This window comes from Pavona decussata, unplaced genomic scaffold (assembly GCF_977016875.1).
Source record: "Pavona decussata unplaced genomic scaffold, jaPavDecu1.1 SCAFFOLD_77, whole genome shotgun sequence".
Lineage (NCBI taxonomy): Eukaryota > Metazoa > Cnidaria > Anthozoa > Scleractinia > Agariciidae > Pavona > Pavona decussata.
Genome location: NW_028145495.1, coordinates 1,047,339 through 1,053,338, shown reverse-complemented (window position 1 = coordinate 1,053,338; position 6,000 = coordinate 1,047,339). Strand labels below are relative to the sequence as shown.

Sequence of the window (6,000 nt, the reverse complement as noted above, 5' to 3'; positions counted from 1 at the left end):
CCGGAGTTTCGAAAACGCCATTTTATGAAGATATTTTCACGTTGGTTTTTACCAGTGTGTCCAGCGTTCAGCTTTGCTGAAACATAAGCTCGCAAATACAAGGAAAGCGTACATCATCACTTCCCAATTTAGTTTGTTTGATGCTTTCAATTGTCTCCGAGTGTCACCAATTCACAGTAATTAAACTAATTAGGCCTGCAGTTCTTATCGTAGTGCCAAAAAATTGGCCAACACGAGCCCCTATTGGTTGCCGTTAATTGCCTGAGCAAACTTCAAAGAAAAGCGCCTCTGGCGTCCTTCCCATGAGACGTTGCAGGCCGTCCAGCTTCCCTCGTGAAAATTGATGAGGGAGTTTCTAGCTAGCGTTGGTTTGGTGTTCTCCTATTACAGTTTAGCATTTTCCACTTTCCTCTAACAGGTTGAACGCGCCGTCTATAGCATCCTCGGTACGGAAATGTGAGCTTTAGCTGGGTGGAGGTTTGATTCGCGGGCTTGCTAGCCCATTGCGTGAACGTGAGGTGATTTTGCGAGCTTTCTCTATCTTGCAGGGTGCAGTCCTACGTGGTTCATTCGATGCGATGTAAGACGAGTCCCCCGGTTGAAGCGCGAGTTTTGATTGCAAGCGGTGAATGGTGAATTAAGGTAAGTTGAGCACTTCATTCGCCTCGTAACTGTATAAAAGGATCGTCGGCGATATTTATTTTTGTGCGGTGGGGCTCGAGCCCGTGACTTACGAAACACGTGTGAAAATGTCCGTGAGTGACACCTTCGCTTCAGCCGAACGCGTTTGCCTGCTAACGGGACCAGCGTTTTGCGCCGCTTATGCGCCTTTGTTTATGTATTCTTTCGCTGGGATGAGAAGACGTAACGGGTTTCCGCTAGCTGTCCCATTGTAGCTCTCCGTTTGTCTGGTGCGGCGAAGAAGCGCTTGACTGCATTCAGCTGGGTTTGATTGTAAATTGCTGTTTATCGCTAAGTGTGGCCGCAAACGCGCGCTCCGAGAAACAATCGAAGTTTATTTACGGCGGTATAGCTAAGGGCAATTTGAGGTTTCTTTGTTTTTTACCAGGACAAACAGCTAGATTTTAGCGACGTTGCATTTGTTAACTCGATGTCGTGACCAATCGTTGCTTGTGTATATTCAAATGGAAGTTTCTGTTCTTTCCCCTTTGTGGTTGGAAATGATTTGAACAACGTAAGCTTGCCACAAACGATAACTAATATGACTCATTCATTTTACGCACAGAGGCAATTCACGTGTTTTGTGATTATTTCGCGGCCAAAAATGTTATGTTTAGGTTTGCTGTGGCAAATGCAAGCTAGAAGCCGCTCGAAAGAAAGTTCAAGAGTGCGGATTGAAAACGAACACGGCACATTCTCTCTCGTTTTAGTGGTTTAAGTTTGTGTTTTGGCATTGAGTAAGTCTTAAACTTTCACCACTTTTGATAACTATAGTCGTTTTCATGTGATTTTTTTCCGGAGTGTAATCAGATGTCCGTGTTCTTTCTTTGACGTAAGTGACTATATAGCATTGAAAGTGAGAATCAATGAAATCAACATGGTAATATAAATTTGTCATTTTCATTTGAAAAAATCGTTCTTGCTTGCGTTATAAACAAGATCATATCTTTCAGATAGAATACCACAAAACTGTTGTTATCGAAAACTATTAGGACAAAAGTTGTGGCCCATCTCGGAACTATCTTGGAGCATGTATTCAAACATTGTACAGTCAAGCTTACATCCTGTTGCATTATCATAATTGCCTTGAAATTATGAGAGGACTTCTTCACACAAAAGAAGAACAATTATGCACGCCGCTTACTATTGTTCTAGCTAAATTGAAACGTTTGTGTGGAAATCTTCAGCAATAAAACAAAAACTAAAACTTGAGACGACAAGCAAGCTGTGAGATTTGTCTTTTCCCTGCTTGCGGTCTTTTGGTTTTCCGCCTTTGTCTAAACGTTCGTCTTGTCGAGCCCGCTTTGACGTAGACTTCATCCCTTGGTTTCGCATCTGAGCGCATATTCTTTTGCCGTCTGTTTATCTTTAGAATTACTGTTTCATGGTAAAAACCCTGGCCAGTTTTGATTATCCTAAGCGCTTTAATTGCAACAATTTTTAATCCGCTTCGTTGCTTTCCTTTAGTTTCCCCTTGTCAGTTTCGATAGTACGTAAGTGATCTTTTTGAGATTAATGAAAATAGTGCGAAAAGTATTTTCTTTTCTCGTCGACATTTAATGTGCCCGTTTTTAAAAGATTTTGTCGATGTCCTTTTCTTTAGCCAAAGTCTACTTGTTTTTGTAAAAGCTGAATAATTTCCACAAAAAAGTTTGTTTGAGTTCAACTTTCTCGTCTTTGCATACGTTGATAAAACACTCAAGCAACGTGCTGCTGAGGAAAGAATGCGTTAAAAAAGTTTTTTTGTTCTCGTGTTTTTCTTCCTCTATAGAAGGAAACGATCTGGATCTCTTTTTTTCATGATTTAACGTCTTAAAATGACAACATGGCTTAAAAAATAAACAATGACTGCAGAGACTTGTTTTGCATCATATTAGGACGGTCATAATTTCCTTTTAATCTCACTTCCCATCAAAACTGGAACTAACTTTCAAAATTGGTTTCTTTGGGAAATTAAAAGGATCATTGTGTAAGTTTATGGAACAGTACAGTTTGTTCAGCCTTGGCACCTGACCTTGAGTTTGTATTCTCTCTTTGACATCAAATGAAATATCTGTCACTTAGGTACTGCATCAAGTTAAAGAAGAGAGAATTAATTTGCGCTTCTGTGGTACAAAATGAAATTTACTTACAGTGATTTTGAAACATTCAAGGTTAACAAGAAAGGAAAGGCTTGCGTGAATGAGGACTTCCCCTGTCTTTACTTTGTTGAGAAAGCTTGTCTGTTTATTACGTGTTTTTTTATAATGAACAGATTCAGCTGTTATTTAAATTTTGCCATCTTCTCAGTTGGTTGTTGACTTCTGCTGCCAAAAAACAATAAACAAACTTTTCTGTACTACTGGGTCAGCTTTTAAGGTGTTTTTTTTTTTACAAATTTTATGAAATCAAACAAGAATAAAAGATTTTATTTCTACTTTCCTGTTTCAAAATAGATGTTCATTTAGCTAAGTGTGAACTATTGGAACACTCTTTTCTTTATTTTTTATTTATTGTACCTTCTGTTAGTCCATTTTATTTTTTGTTTTTGCCAGCCATTTAAAAGCAAACATGGAAATATTTTACTTTATAGTTAGAAACCAATGGCTACTTTGCAGCTGATAAATTATAGTTGATTTTATACTTGGGATGTTTCTTTTTCTTGGACGCGATTAAAAGCTAGCAGGTGATAACTATGGAGCTGTAAACTTTGTTTCCCATTTCCCATATGTGGATTAAAAGCTTTAGCTTGAGTGTCAGGAAACTGTGTCCCTGTGAAAGCAGATTCATTTGTGTTTCAAACCAAATGAATTTTGATCTGAATCTTTTCTCTTGAAAATGTTTAATGCTGCCAAACTTAGTATGATTTGCTATATTTGTAAAATTTATCATCTTACTTTGTGGTTTTGGTTTCTTGAACCCATTTCAACATGAACCTTGAATATAGCCGTTGTTCCAACGTCTGATCCTGGGGATGAAGCCTGTTAAAAAATGAAAACCATTAAGCTGTAATTTACTATATGGAGATGTTTATTATGCTGTTCAAGGCATCTCTAACTTTTTGTTCAAGTCTGTGTTTATAAAAGTTGAGTGAAATACTTTGAGCAGTACTCTCTTCTGATGCTGTTCATTTTGTTTGAGTGGCGTTATCTTTGAATCTTTGTATTGTGGATTACAAACTGTAAATACTCCATCGGGACCATTCTACTCAAATCTATGGTGCAGTACTTTGCAGTATATTTGCTGTTAATTTTGTGGTGAGAAGTGACTCTATCTTCCGAGTTGATGGAAAAATCTTTAAAGGTGCAGCATTCATTGTTTTTTTCCCAATTTTTGAACTAAAAATGATGGTGCTAAAAAGAAACGAGTAACTGGCACAGAATTAGTTGGTTTACCAGTGTATTTTACTGTTGTCCTTAAGGCCTAGCTAGGGCTGGTCCTTATGGCTGGAGCTTGTGGCAGTTTTCACTAGGAGTATTGCTATTCCTCCCTGGGGATTCTAGTCCATGGTATGCAGGGTGATGCGAATATGGAGCTTGAAGCTGGTTAAAATGCAAATATGATCTGGAATCATAAAAGCTATAGTCAGTGGGAGAGGAAAAGTCATTAGAGAAATTTAGTATCACGTTTACAGCAAACGGCAAACGCCAGGCTGAAATTTTCTCTTTGATGAAAAACAATGAAGCTTTTTTGGTTAAAGCTTATCTCCACCCAGTCGGCGACAGCTATCGAGCAAACATGAAAAAGAGAGAAGTGAGTACGAGAAACACAAAGTTATACATTTTAGAACAAACAGCGGCTTGACGTTTCCCGTTTGGCGTTAGCCGTAAACGCGATGTTAAATCTCTCCATTGCAGATGAACTCTGCGGGACTTGTTGCTCCTTGAAGAACATCTAAACATGACTCATACTTTGTATCAAAATATTCCTTGTGGTCCTTGACAAATTGCTTACCTAAATATGCTATATAAGCCCACTTACAAATCAACAGTATTGCCATCATATACTTAATCTGGACACGATTACTGTCAAACGCTTGCTGACAGCTACTTCTTTACACGGAAACATCTTTTTGCTGTTGTCCAATCCACTAATCCAGTAAAGTACAAGACACTTTGAAATCCCATAAGGATCAACTCCCCCATTTCAAGGTTGAGAATGTTAGGCTCTCTCTGGAACAATAGATTTAAGATTGAAATATATTGAAAGGCAGGGGGAGGATATTTTCAAAGCATGCTAGTGTCTTTTTTAGGACTCCCCTGCCCCCCCCCCCCCCCCCCCCTTACCGCCCAAAAAAAATTGTCACCTAAATGCGAAGGTAAACTAACGTAGGACTTTCCTCTTTAAATTCCATGACTTATTTATATTTTAGGTATTTAAAATGTTGTCAGTTATCCTCCATTAAAAAGGTACACACATTTTGCATAATTAATAATAAAAAAAAAAAACTTCAATTCATTGAAAGCCATGGCTCTCATTTAGTTATGTCCAGCTTTAACTGCCTAAATTTGTTTAAAACAGCAGTTTAAGATTTTAAATGCAATAAGAAACAAACTGGAGCTGTAATTTTTTTACCAAAAGAAAAACATATGCCGTACAGTGAATAGACAATCTAATGGATTTGTGGTTAACTGGCACCAGTAGTAATGGATTAACAAACAGTTTGCCTTTTATAAGGCAATAAACAAGAATCTGCCTAAACTGGTATTTTAAGAAACACTTAAAAGTAAAATTCACATCAAACCAAGCAACTGAATAAGTGATAGGCTTTATAGAAAAAAACCGAAATGATAAGTTTATGGTTAAATTGCATTTTGTTTTTCTGTTTTGATTTTTATGTTATCGTATTGCATTTGCTAGAAACTTGTAATGACTGTTTTCTGGTAGACAGCGAATTCTTCATAAGTCACCTAGGGATAAGTAAAATGCTTAAAAAAACCACTGTTGTCCCACATTGAAAAGGAAAGCATGTGATCAATAAGAAATAAGAAAGCAAATGGAGTTGTGGTCAAGAGGTATATGTTGAAATAGATGAACAGATAAGTGCTTTTCCAGAAGACTTGATTAATGGCCAAACTGGGACATTTTGCCACACGTTTTTGTGAACATCTTTGCCTCAGATAAAAACTCACACATCTTTAAACCCGGTCTTACCATCTCACCTTGGATGAATGTGTGGAAACAGATCTGTAAAGTCTTACACTGTGTTAAGTTCCAGAAAAATACATTTATCCATACTGCTCTTGGAAGAGATTCTGAATTCAAGGGGGAGGGGGTGGGTGTATCGACATTTTCTGTAATTACACATTCCCTTCCAATCCCATACCTTGGATACCTTGT

General features: G+C 37.8%; 1 protein-coding gene across 5 annotated transcripts in view; it reads left to right on the top strand.

The window, feature by feature from the left end:
- The first annotated feature begins 247 nt into the window (after nt 1-247).
- The window catches only part of LOC146476434 (protein phosphatase EYA1-like), a 31,120-nt gene continuing 25,367 nt past the window's right edge, over nt 248-6,000 (top strand). For 2 of the 5 annotated variants that reach the window (XM_085114621.1, XM_085114617.1), the window contains exons 1-2: nt 251-446; nt 549-642. The gene's annotated coding sequence lies outside the window, so the exon portion shown is untranslated. Of the gene's footprint in view, nt 447-548; nt 643-6,000 lie in introns of all 5 variants that reach the window. The other 3 variants (XM_085114618.1, XM_085114620.1, XM_085114619.1) reach the window with 3 other exon arrangements.